The 14378-nt window shown below is 33.7% G+C and overlaps 1 protein-coding gene across 2 annotated transcripts in view; it reads right to left on the bottom strand.

The window, feature by feature from the left end:
• LOC141508162 (contactin-5-like) overlaps positions 1-14378 on the bottom strand; it is a 1214304-nt gene that overhangs the window by 361494 nt on the left and 838432 nt on the right. The window contains exon 4 of one of the 2 annotated variants that reach the window (XM_074216536.1): positions 8455-8553. The exons of the other annotated variant lie outside the window; for it this stretch is intronic. The gene's annotated coding sequence lies outside the window, so the exon portion shown is untranslated. The remainder of the gene's footprint in view (positions 1-8454; positions 8554-14378) is intronic. 2 annotated transcript variants of the gene reach the window in all.

The following is a 14378-nucleotide window of genomic DNA, read 5'->3' as shown; positions in this document are numbered from 1 at the left end:
CCAAAGAAAAGTATATTGGTTTGTACGGTCATAGGATTGTTAACTAGAATCAAAAGGGAGTCAGCTTGCATTCCCTTTTCAGAAGCAAATTGTAATAGTGATAAGACTACTATTTCTAGAGCAAGCAGTAGAAAATGGAGGAGAAAGTAAGAAAGGAGGTTAGTATAATCATAGACCGTGACTACAGAGAGTCTGGTTGGGTCAGATATAGCAGGTTAGGTGAACTTATATAGAACAGCAGGGGACTAGGCTAAAGAGATATTAGTCAATGTCTAACCCCCCCATTTTATAAATGAAGAAACTAAGACCCAGAGAGATAAAATAATTTGCCCATAGTTTGTTTAATCAGCCCATTAATCTGAGTCAGTTTAGATTCTTCTGGCAAGGAGAACATTAGGATAATCATCACCTAAAGTAAAATGTTATGGAAATATGAGAAAAATCTGGAGTGTGACTATGACACAATACTGGTGAGGTTAGCATTTTAACTAATGTTTATTCAACATTGTAAAATGCTTTAAATATTGAGATTCATATCTAAATTGTGAAAGTCTCTCATTTTTTTTTTAAACCCAGTCCTGAAAAAATCAAAAGGGAGGTTATTTGCGTTCATGACCAGACCCATCATTTTCTGGTCAATTAGGTTTACTATTATTGAGCTGAAAAGGCTGAGTAGCAATTGATTGGATGGCTCCAAAAATTGATCATATTCAACTTAAGACATGTGAAATACATGGCCTCTGGCTGGGTGGTGATCTGATTGACTGTTGGCTGATCAACTATTATTTTGGCCACAGAACCTAATTGACCAGAAAACAATTTATTTGGCAGCATATGTAACCATGACTTTGGTCTCTGTTAAAGAATAGAAGCCATCATAACTTAAATGCAAAACAAAACCTCCTACTATTTCAGTTAAAAGAAAACATACATTATTATTAGCCAATGCTTATCCATTTTAGTGATGGATTTAAACTCATTTAAAGAATATTCATTGTTCAACCAGCTTTTTCCAAGCCTCGATAATTTATCTTTAACCATTGTTTAAAGGCCAAAGTATATTTAGTAATACATACATTTATGGCTTAATACTGCTCCCCAATGTGCAAGCCACAGTTCTATTATGCTGACTACTGGAGGGGAAGATTAAGCTTTCATAATTTTAAAATGTTCCTACTTTGTGTTTTGTAAAATGCATCAGCTTCCTCTAAGTGATTTTTATGGCCTATTAATTATCTCCTATTACCAGAAAAATGAGAAGGTTATCATTAAAAAAGATAATAACAATGAGCAGATTAATCAAAAATGACTCTTGGATTTTAAGTTGGGAGAAAACATAAAATGATCCTCCCCTTAAGAGGAAATCATTAGCTAAGAATCAGTGACTGTTAGGTGAATGAACAGTTCCTCCAAGGGATAAAACAGAAAGTATTGGATTTCCAGGACTGAGTAACCTAGTAGTACAGTGGATAAAATGTTGAACTTGGAGTCAGTAAAATGCAAGTTTAAATCCTACAAACACTTATTATTATAAGTATAATTACATATACAACTCATTAGTTGTGTAACCATAGGAAAGGCTATGCCCTCAGTGCCTGCATCTGTAAAATATGGATAAAAATAGCATCGCAGGGTACTTTATTGAGAAGGTTAAATGAATTAACATATGTAACATACTTTGCAAACAATAAAGTGTGATATAAATGATAACTATTATTATTATGGATTAAAATCCATTTTCATTTTGTTTCTACCTCCTTCTACATCATCCCTCAATTAAGTACCCCTCTTAATTTATGAATAAGATGATAGACAGAAGGGCAGATTTTGAAGCCAAGAATCTGATTTCAAGAGCTGCTTTTGACCTATCTCACTATATAATCACTGGCAAATCATTTAACATCTCAGCCCCACCCACCCCCACAGCCCCAAACCACTGAGTAGGAGATGTTGATCTGATCTGCCTTGGTAGAGGGAGCTTTCATAATGGAAGCACATTATATTTATGAATCTAATTTTCCATTATGCTATTAGAATAGTGATAATATAGAGTTAGTTACAAATATGCTAAAATTATATACACTTTGGGGATTATTGGATGTCAGAATTAGAAGAAATTCCAAAGGATTAATCAGTAATAAAAGGGGCTGCTAGAAGTTGTGATGGATAGAACACTAGATCTGGAGTAAAGGATCTGAGTTCAGAGCTGGATTCAGATACTTAGTTGTGTGACCTAGAGCAAGTCACTTAATCCCTATTTGTTTTCATTTCTCCTCTGTAAAATGGGGGCACACTAGAGAAGGAAATGACAAAATACTTTAGTATCTTTGTCAAGAAAATCCCCATGGACAAAATTCATGGGGTCATATAATCAAATACGAATGAAAAACTGAACAAATTCAACAATATATGGTCATATTACATGGCTAGATTGAAATTAACCTAATTCATGTAGACAGATGTTAACCCTAGTCTTGCAAATGCATTTTTAAAATCTAAGAAAAATTATGATTATTAATTGCACCCAGAACATGGGCTTTGACTGCTTTGATGAATACCTGTTTCTCCCTATCACTACATACCTTTGTATGATTCCTCTTTTTTGTCTAGGTCAAAGGGGAAAAAGAGAAAAAAATAAACAATTATCATTTCATAGCAAATACTTGTTTCAGAAATATGTGTGTGTGTATATATATATATATGTATCTACATACATATGGATATATGGATATATGTGGTGTATGAACACATGCATTTACAAATACCACCAGGGCCCCAGTTCAAGGTGGTCTAGTAGAGAAAATTCAGAAAGCATAATAGGAAACTGAGTCAGGATCAGGTATATAGAGATCAACTAAAGGGGAATAACACAAGGTGGCTAGTGTTTGAACACTCAATTTTGTGACATACGGGTTGATATTGTATCTAGGCATTGTCCTATTTAAACAGACTTCTATGAATTCTCCAAAATTATGTTGGCCTTGAGAATTAAACACTATTTCTGATCTAGGGACTTGCGTCTCTCATGAAGTTTGGGCTTTCTGTCTAGGGTAAAAGGCTCTGCCAAGTAAAGGATCCAGAAGTATATAGTTGGCTCCAATGTATAGTAACCTGTTCCATACCGTTTAAAATCTCCAGTCCCCAAATAAGTGTTGTCTCAACTAATGCAAAGATTATTTCCTTCACCCTGAATCCCTCTTAACAATGAATTGCTACTTGGAGTTACAATATCATAGGAGGAAAAAATATCTGTTCTCCTATGCCTTCCAGGTCAGTGTTCGACGTAATTTTGTGTGAACATGGATTGAACTTAGGAAACTCTAGTTTGAAGGATTCCCAAAATCACCACTTGCCTTTTGTGAAAGGTCTGAATTGTGTATTACCCAGCTATGAAGAAGTTTATTGATCAACAACAACATTTGCAGAGGTTCACAGAGAATTGCAGGCAATTGGTAGAACATTTATATGTGGCTTTGGTGACTTCTATTTGGGTTTGAAAAGTCTGTCTGAACAACTTTTCAACTTTTGGGGGGCAATTGATAACTATAAGAATGGAGAAATAAAACATTAGGAATTTCACAAGCATTATTAAATAATGGTTTAATTAGTGTATGACATTAGCATAGCTTTTATGCACACACACACACACACACACACACACACACACTCACATGTACTTATAAATACCTAGGCACAGGTATACAAAGAAAAAGATTCCTTATTTCCAAAGAGCTTATGTTTTTGAATTCATGTGAGTGTGTGTGTGTGTGTTGTGTGTGTGTGAGTGTGTGTATGTGTGTGTGTGTGTGTGTGTGTGTGTTCAGATGTGATATTTCACTCTTTGAGGGAAAATGATGGAATTTAAAGTAGGGAAAATTGAAAGACTGAAGGAAAGATGGGAATGATAGAATCAGAATTCCCAAGTAGATATTAAGTTGAAACAATTATTCTGAAACTAGATGGACCACTCTGTTGTCATTGACAGTTGATATGAGAGTGGAACATGAAGGAATAAAGGTGTAAAGAAGAGAGGAGACCAGAAATAGTAAATTGAGTAGTCTTTGTTCAGAGATAAATTAGTTGATAAAGAGTGAAGTTAGAATTTGGAGTTCTTTGCCTAAGGCACAGGTTGCACATAATTGGTTGTATACATATATATATATATATATATATATATATATATATATATATATATATGTATATATATATATATACATATATATATATATATATATATATATATATATATATATATCATGCTAATCCAAGGTGCACTAGATGGAGGACCTTCTCTATCTTTTCAGAACTAGCTGTCAGTCTATTATAAAAAAGGCCCTTGATCCTAGATTTGTTCATCACTGGGAGACACATAAAAGTACCAGAATATATGAGATTATCTGTCAGACACTGAATTCCTGAGGAGAGAATTAGATTTTAGATCTTCAGATTGCCCATGGAAAACTACTTCTTTTGTTAAATTTCAAGTTGGGTTTTGAATACTAGAGCAGTGATGTAAAAATTAAATTGATCAGGCATATTATATAAATACATTCCTTTCAAGTTCCTTACTCCACAGTAAAGGAAACTACACTGGATCCTGCCTTAGCATATGAACCTCTGGTTTAGGCTCACTGAGATTAAGGAGTAAGATAAAGCTATTTGAGTGGGTCCCAGTGAAATCAGTAGGCATCATTCAATGTAGAGGTTCTGCCTAATCAGACTAGACTTTAGATGTGAACAGTTTTCCCTTCTGTTTGTCACTAAGATTATATATATATATATATATATATATATATATATATATATATATATATATATATATGTATATATTTTGCAAGGCAAATGGGGTTAAGTGGCTTGCCCAAGGCCACACAGCTAGGTAATTATTAAGTGTCTGAGACCGGATTTGAACCCAGGCACTCCTGACTCCAGGGCCAATGCTTTATCCGCTACGCCACCTAGCTGCCCCAAGATTATATATTCTTAAAAGCGATAGGTTGAGGGCAACTAGGTGGCACAGTGGATAGAGTGCTGGCCCTATAGTCAGGAAGACCTGAGTTCATATCTTACCTCAGATACTTAATACTTAGCTGTGTGACCTTGGCCAAGTCACTTAACCACATTGCCTTGCCCACTCTCCCCCCAAAGATAGGTAGAACTCAATAGGAGAATCTTACAAATATCAACATTTTTGTTGAAAGATTCCATTCTGAATGTCAAACTAGTGTGTATACATCTGGGTGGTACACTAATATTGCTGCTGTTGTTTTTTTAAGTAAATGTAACATTGCCTGATGACTCATTTCCAGACTGCTATTCCACAAAAATTTTAGATTATGTTTTAAATTTGTTATTTTCAGGAAAGCTAGTCTATTTGAGGCAGCAAAGTACCCTGAAGAAGTATTAGAGGGATGGCTAAGTGATACAGTGGATAGAGCACTGGCCCTGGAGTCAGGAGTACCTGAGTTCAAATGTGACCTCAGACACTTACTAATTACCTAGCTGTGTGGCCTTGGACAAGACACTTTACACCATTCAATTGCCTTGCCAAAAAAAAAAAGAAAAGAAATTATTAGAGGCAACTTGTAGAGATGAGTCAACCATCTTAATTTTTTCCTCTTTTCAGACCCAAGTGGAAAGAATCCAGGACCCTAAACCTAATGAAAGTGTCCCCCAAACCACTAGCCCTCCTTCTGGCTCAGACTTGGTAGCTTTCATTGAGATGAGAAGGGACTCACCTTCTGCACCCCTGCCACCAACAGTTATTGACCACCTGATTACCATCAGCTAAACACAAGAGTCCTGGGAATCAGTCAATCAATTAACATTTTTTTTATCATGTCCACTATAAACTTAACACTGTAATAAGCATTGGGGGTACAAAAAGAAGCAAAAGATAATCTCTTTCCTTAAGTTTATATTTAATGGAATTTTACTATGTCATAGAATGGTAGCACCACCTTCACCTCCAAGACCACTAGTCCTGACTCTACCTGAGGTCATCATTCCAGGAAGCACCTACTATAGAGAAGGGACCTGCCAAACCCACCAACTACCACCTACAAGAGAGAAAACTAGCCTTTCTGAAACAGCATGGCACCTTAATCATACCCATATTCCCTCCTGAGAGAGAAATAGAAGGTAGCTTATGCCAGAGCAGTCAAATCACCACCATTATCTATACCTAAAATGCCTGCTCAGAACTTGTTCTAGGATTCCAAGTCCAAGGGTCTTTGAATTGTTGATGCTTACAAGACCAGCAAGAAAAGCCATTAACAGGGGAATAGTCCCTAAGGAGATCCAGTCTGGCAACAATTCCTTCTACATAACTGCTAATGGCCTGGAAAAGGAATTTTTTGCTAACAAAGTTCTTATAACTGTCAAATGATTCAATAGTTGAAACTAATATGATTATATTAACAGAAATTACATTAAATAAGAGATATTACCATCTGCTTGCTGCATTCTAAGGATTATAGACCTTTCTATCTGATTTGTAGCTAAAACTTTCCAGGTCTATTTTCTCCATCAGAATGTGAAATCCTTGAGAGTAGGGGCTGTCTTACCTTTCTACTTATATCTTCAGCACTACCTATATCACATTGTACAGTGTTTAATAACTACTTTATTCATTTTAAGAAATTTTAAAATCCTATAAATATGATAGTCATTATTATAATCACACATGTTTTATTAGTCTTGTAGAAACTGACATTTATATTTTTACTTTAGTTTTTAAACTAAATCTCCTTTATAGTCCTACTACAGGTTCAACCAAATTGGACATTCTTTGAATTTGTAAGTTATCTGACAACTGACAACAACATACTAGTTATATGTAAAGAAAAGATTGCCCCAATGACTTTTTTAGCACAACTCTTGATGTATTATTATGCTTTGCTTTTGTAGAGAAAATCATACTTATCTCATTTAAATACCAAAATACATGAGCAGAATTAAACACATTTGCTTTAAAGATTAGAATATTTTAATGCTTGATTTAATAACCATGCTTACTATTAATAAGTTATAATGACTATATTTGCATTTATTTCTATATAAATGTGTATATATATATATATATATATCATGTGTATGTGTGTGTGTGTTATTGTTTAATCATTTCAATCATTTCTGATTCTTCTTGATTCCATTTTGGGTTTTTCTTGGCAATGATACTGAGTGACTTGATTTTTCCTTCTCTAGTTCATTTTAGAGATGAGGAGGCAAATAGGGATAAGGGACTTGCCCAGGGTCATATAACTAGTAAGTGTCTAAGACTGGATTTCAACTCAGCCTTCCTGACTCCAAGCTCAGAGCTTTATCTACTAGGATCTGTTTCCCCTATTCCCATTCCTAGGAGAGATGGATTCTATATTTTAGAGTCACTTTAATATGAAAACATCGAATGATTCATTACCATATCCAAGATTTTAACAGAGAAGAATTTCTAAGTTCCACAAAATCAGAAAAACTGAGAGCAGCCTTTACCTTGTAAATTCACTTTTGGAAGAAATGTAAAATAATTTTGCACACATTGAACTACATTGATTTTGGGAGATGGATAAGTTATAAATGCTACTCTAATAGAATTTACAAATCTAAAGGTAAAGATATAGAGATACAAACACTATCTGTGTGTCTGTGCATCTGTGCCTGTGTGAAAATGTACTTATAGCCCCAAGAAGTCTATTGTAAGCACCATCAATAACTGATATTAGTTTATTTCATAGGTGTTACTGGAATATAGTAAAAGTCACCATATTAAAAACATTTTTCTGCTCTTTAAATGAAATTTTGTATATGAAATGAGTGGAAACAGGAATTTGGGGAAAGAGTAGAAGCAATGGGAAACAATTAAGGAGACACATACTCAATTTATGCAAATAGACATTGTTCTTTAGTGATTAGAGAGGTGGAGCTGGAGTCAGGATGGCATGACTTGTTTTTTAAGCTCAGTTCCATATTAATTTATGTTGTGCTTAACTCAGAGAATTGTTTTGATAATCTATATAAAGCATTCTATAAATATAAGTTATTAATACTAAATTTCAAAAAAAAGGTACATATTTTACCAATGGATGTCTGCCTGATCTACCTAAAAAGGAAGGAAACAGAAGCTAGGAATGAACAGTAACTAATTTTTGCTTCTGCTCTGACAACTTTTTCACTCAATACAGAATTTTCTATGTATAATCATAATATTTAGATTTAAAAGATTTCTATTTTTATAAAGCAGTTGTTTTGCAAGTCTCCTCATATCATTTTGCTGATGAAAAAATGAAGAGCATGGACACAAGTAACATTAATCAAGTAGAATAAAAATTAAGATCAATCTTCAGAATCAGATGTAAACTTCTGAAGATACTCTAAGCAGCAAACCAGAATGAATTGTTCATCAGCCTGGGGTGATTTCCTGATGATCAAAGCTCAAAGAAGAAAACAAAAACTCACGTGACTCATTGATAGTAACTTCACACAGGCAATCATTAAGTGCCTGAGGCTGGATTTGAACTCAGGTTGTCCTAACTCCAGGGTTGAACTCAGGTATCTCTGAAAATTTATTTATAGATAATAAAATTATTAAATTTTTATTAAATTATGTTTTAAATAGTATAATTTTATAATTAAAACTAAAATGTTTTATAAATATATAATATATAAATACTATAAAAATATATAATTTATAAATAAATATATATGTATGCAAGTTCATTTATTTATTCTTATTTCTTTATTTACTTGCATGTTTGTTACATAGAGCTATCTTCTACAGTTGAGGTGGTAAAGTGGGTAACTTTGTCAGAATCCTGCCAAGGATTCAAACATTACTATAGAGAGCACAACTACGATGCGCTCGCCATGTTGTTATAGAATGCCAAATGTTCTCTTACCAAAAAGATTATTTTGTGGAGAACTAACTCAGGGCAAGCACTTAAGGAAGTCAGAAGAGGCAATACTGGAACATCCAGAAGGTCTTGCTTAAAACTTTAGAATTGATTATGCAGTAAGGGAGACATTGGCATAAGACCACCTAGCATGGTGTGCCCTCATCAGTGAAGGTGCCACACTCTATGCGCAAGGCAGAAATGAAGCATCTCAAAGGAAACAAGCAATATGTAAATTTAAAAAAAAACACCCTAGTTCACATGGATTATTTGTGCTAACCTGTGGAGAGCATCCCAGGCTCATGTTGGCCTGATCAGCCACAATCAAACACACTGTAACTCATCTTAACATAGTGATATCTTTTTGGTCTTTGATATTTAGGGACAAGAACAAGCCAATAGTTTGGTTACGTTTGGATTTACTAGAACCTCAGGTACTTTCCTTGTGCCAGCCTGGCATCATAAAAACACTCGATAGTCAGAATAGGCCTCTCAGACAACAACAGACAGAAAAGGAATGTCTGTAAGGCTGAATTTATTCTGAGTTACTGATTCACTATGAGTCCTCTGATGTCTGCAGTTATTTGGTTATACCAACTAAACAATCAGAGTGAATTATTCAAAAGTACAATTTTGAATTTTACTTTGGTCTACAAATACTCTGTCCTCTAAACTTTTACACTGATCCAACTGCAATTTCTAAGGCAACCACTTTTTAAATAGTAACTGGTTTTGCCAAGGATCTCTTGATAGACAAATATAAGTTCAATAACATTCTCCTTTTTAAGTTTTCTTGACACTTATCTCTCCTGATTTTTCTCCCGTGTCTGACCTGTTTATTTTTTGTACTGGTTTTTATATTCAAGTCATGCTCACTAGATAGGTGTAGCCCAGGATTCCGTGATGGCTACTCCTCTCTTGTACATTTAAACTTGGTCACTTGGTGATATCATCAGTTTCTATGAGTTTGAATTATCATCTCTATGCAGATAAATGCAAGATCTACAAATCTAGACCAAATTTTTCCACAATTATATAACTCTATCTGCCTCGTAAATATATCAAACTTGATGTATCTCAACTCTAAAACAGAACATAGTATTTTTTCCTTCTCTTCCTCTTTCAAGATTTCTTATTATTGATGAGGGCACCAGCAACCTCCCAGTCACCTAAATTCACAACATTTTTGTAATCCTTAACTTCTTATTCTCACTCACCAAATACATCCAATTCATTGGCAAATCTTGCCTTTTCTACCTTTATGTCTCATTTGCATCTACATATAGTTACAAATGTAGTGTAGCTCACATCACCTCTCTCCTAGATCTTTGCAATAGCTTGATAATTAACCTCTTTGCCCCAAATATCTCTCTATTCACAATTCAAGGCAGCAATTTATCTTTATTTATATTCCCATAGTTTAGCACAATGCATTGGGCAACTAAGTGGATGGAGCACTGACCTTGGAATGGGGATGGTAAGTTCGAATCCAGCCTCAGTTGCTTACCACTTACTAGTTATGTGACCTTGGGCAAGTAATTTAACCCTGCTTACCTCACACCCAAGGCCATCTCCAGTCATCCTGATTCATATCTGGTCACTAGATCCAGATGATTCTGGAGGAAAAAAATGATGATTCTCTAGTACATCATTAGTTATATGTTGTTTTTGAATATATGTGATCTTGAGGACTGGAAGATGAGTTTTTTACCTTTATGTGTATTCCTGATTCACTTACTGACATTGAGTATTAACAGACTGGAAATTGCAAAACAACTGCTTTATAAAAATAGAAATCTTTTAAATCTAAATATGATTGTGCATAGAAAATTCTGTATTGAGTGAAAAAGTTGTCAGAGTAGAAGCAAAAATCACTTTCCCTGATGTTTTCAAAAATGAAGGACAAAACATCACAATGTTTGAGTTCAAAGAATCACTAAAATGTCCTTATCATTGAATCATATTCTGCAGCAACTTTTTTAACCCCTGTACAAGGCTAAAAAAACAAAGAAAAGAAGCTATAGTCTCTCAGCTGATGGTGTTTATAATCTAATGGTTGCTTAGTCCTGAAGAAAATATCATTTACTGTTCTTTATAGCTTTAATTATAAGGACAGGTTTATACAAAGTAAAAGCAGACAATTGCCTATATAGTGTTAAAAGGGGGATTAAAAAAAAGTTGCCCGGCCCTCCAAATAATTTTGTTATTTATACTACTGGAGAACTGGTTTAGTAAACTCTTTTATGAAAAATACTTTCCTCCTAACAGCTTGCTAAGATCCTCTGCTTTAGGAGACTAGGTGCTTTACTAAGGCTGGGAGCAGGGAGAAGGGGTAAGATTGAAACTTGGGTTCTCATTAATAAACTGGTAATCTCTGTTACTGAGTAGGTTTAGGCTGATTAATCATTCATGTTCAAATGTTCTGAAAAACAATAGGCTTAAAAAAATCCATGAGGTAAAATATAAGTCTGGCATGAGTGAGTTCCCAGGATAGCAAATACCAGGCCGCCTCAGGAGGGAAGCCCTAGCTCAGGTTGATCAAATCATCCATGCTTATCAATGTGATTTGCCTGAGTAGTCACTGAATTTCCAGTGAGAAATGGGGAGGCCCAGTCCCCCATTCCACAAAAATCAATTGAAACCATGTAATAGTTCATTAGAAGACAAAGAACAGATCAGTGTTACCTTCAGGTATCTTGAGAAGAAAACAACATACATCTTATCATCGAATACTTGTTGTCAGAATAAAAGAGAAAATAGGAGACAGAATTGGAGGTTGGAAGATTGTGATACCAAATTTACTTCCTTAGAAATCACAGTATTTCAGAGCTTGATAGTTCATCTTTGTAATCCTTTAGAATAATGCCTTCATTGTGCAATGTAGACTTTAAGTCCCATAATGGTAGAATGATTTTTCTCACCATTTCTTAACCAGTGGCACAGCTGGGAAAGAATTTTTTCCCTAACTTTCAGCCCATTGTTCTAAAACTTCCTGCTGCCTTATCACATCTTTCTTCCAAAAGCTCTAAACTTTCTGAACAATTTTCAGTTTATAAAAACTGACCATCAAACAAGGCTACCAGGTCTATTACTGAACTGTTCACTTTGTTTACTTGCTAATCCCTAATTTTCATTAGTCTTTTTCCTGATTTATTTTGGAGTCAAGGCAAGTGACCTCTGCTTATTTTCACAGTTGAATAAGGATCTGTAAACTCAGCTGAAAGGATATTGGCACCATTATAAAGTCACAGCTTATCAGAAGTGAACAGGACCTCAGAGTACACCTAGTCCAGTCTTATTATATAGTCCAATCCTATTTTACAGATGAGCAGGAAAATATAGAGAATTATCCAAGAACTCAGTGGTAACAAGTGGTATAGTAAGAACTAACTAAATAAAGTAATAAATAAGCAAACAAATAAACAAATAAATGAATGAATAAAAATTAACTAGAATCAGAACTGTCATTATTTAAAGTCAGATTTCTTGAGAAGCCATATAGTACAATGGAAAAAAAAATAGTCTGGAGTCTGAGGACTGGGTTCAAATCCTTTAAATCCTTCTTGTCTGAGTAACCCTGAACAAGTCACTTAACCAGTTTGTACCTCAGTTTTCTTATCTGCAAAATGAGGAGAGTGGTTTAAATAGTTCCTTCTAGCTATATATATATACTTATTATTCATTAAGTTTCAGTTCTGTACTCATTTCACTGTACTATATCACTGATCATAACATAGTTTGTTATTGAGGCATACCCTAGATTAGATATTTTTTAAAGTCAGGACAATACCAGTTAGAGATTAATAATGCAAAGCAGTTCCTCTGAAATAGACATAAGTAAAAGAAATGTACAGATAACTTAGACAAAAATATAAATTGAAAGTGGAAATCAAAATATGTCAAAACACCATTACAAATGACTGTACAGTCACATGATGCTCTTATGTTGTATACGCCATATATCTACAATGATATGTTTCATCTGTCTCCTTCAATTGCAATAAAATCTATCAACTTAAAACAAATATCAATTTAAAATAAATAAATATCAACTTGAACATAATCCTGTGATGATAATAACAATATATATGACATACATGATAATAAATAATCAAGTAAAAAATAAATGTCAATTTAAACAATCAAATTAATATCAAATTAAAATAAATAAATATATAGCAACTTAAAATAAAATTTGCCATTTTTAGTTTTCATTAACACCAGCATAATCTTGGTTTTATTTTTCCTGATCCAGACATGCACAAGCTAAAGAATTTGAAAAAAAAAAGGCAGAAAAGACCAGGGAAAAAAAATCATCATTACTTAAAGGGTTTCATAGCAATATTATTTTTAATGTCAGGCTACTTAGATACTGAAAAACAGGATCATAGTTGAATAAATTTTAGGAATTTAATAGAATATAATGCTATAATGAAATCAAGAGAAATATGAAAAACACAAAGAAATCTAGAAAGGCAAAGACCTTTATGGAATTATGTGAAAATAACCCCCAAATTAAGTAGGAGACCAGAATACAGACTAAGAAGGATCCTCTCAGAGGACCAGAAAAGCGAATGAACCAGACAAAATATACTCTTGAAAATTAAGGGAAGCTGCAAAAATCTTATGATATTTTAAGCAATTACTTTAATTGTAAATATGTATATAACTAGTTTAATAAGCCTAATGATATTTAATGTTTTCTACAATCTTTTAAAAGAAGAAATTAACAAGCTGTGTTGCAAGCTACCATATTTGAATATGAGAAAGGTAGCTACATTTTAATTAGAATTATTCATCCTCAAAGGTATGACAATGTTGGACTAAAATTATTTCAAAACTTAAAATAAAATCATAGAATTTGATGGTTGGAAGAGACCTCATTGAAAACCTATACCTGAAAGGAATCTTTATTATAACACAATTGGCATCATTCAATATCTATTTAAAGCGAAGTCAATGGGGGCAGAACCAAAATGACGGCATGAAGGCAGCATTTCCCAAGAACTCCTACCCTCAAATTCCAAAAAAACTCCAAATGAGGGCTCAGGCTACTTAGATACTGAAAAACAGGATCATAGTTGAATAAATTTTAGGAATTTAATAGAATATAATGCTATAATGAAATCAAGAGAAATATGAAAAACACAAAGAAATCTAGAAAGGCAAAGACCTTTATGGAATTATGTGAAAATAACCCCCAAATTAAGTAGGAGACCAGAATACAGACTAAGAAGGATCCTCTCAGAGGACCAGAAAAGCGAATGAACCAGACAAAATATACTCTTGAAAATTAAGGGAAGCTGCAAAAATCTTATGATATTTTAAGCAATTACTTTAATTGTAAATATGTATATAACTAGTTTAATAAGCCTAATGATATTTAATGTTTTCTACAATCTTTTAAAAGAAGAAATTAACAAGCTGTGTTGCAAGCTACCATATTTGAATATGAGAAAGGTAGCTACATTTTAATTAGAATTATTCATC

Source organism: Macrotis lagotis, chromosome 1 (assembly GCF_037893015.1).
Source record: "Macrotis lagotis isolate mMagLag1 chromosome 1, bilby.v1.9.chrom.fasta, whole genome shotgun sequence".
Lineage (NCBI taxonomy): Eukaryota > Metazoa > Chordata > Mammalia > Peramelemorphia > Peramelidae > Macrotis > Macrotis lagotis.
Note: the sequence above shows the minus strand (reverse complement) of the source record. Positions and strands in the feature narration are given on the sequence as shown.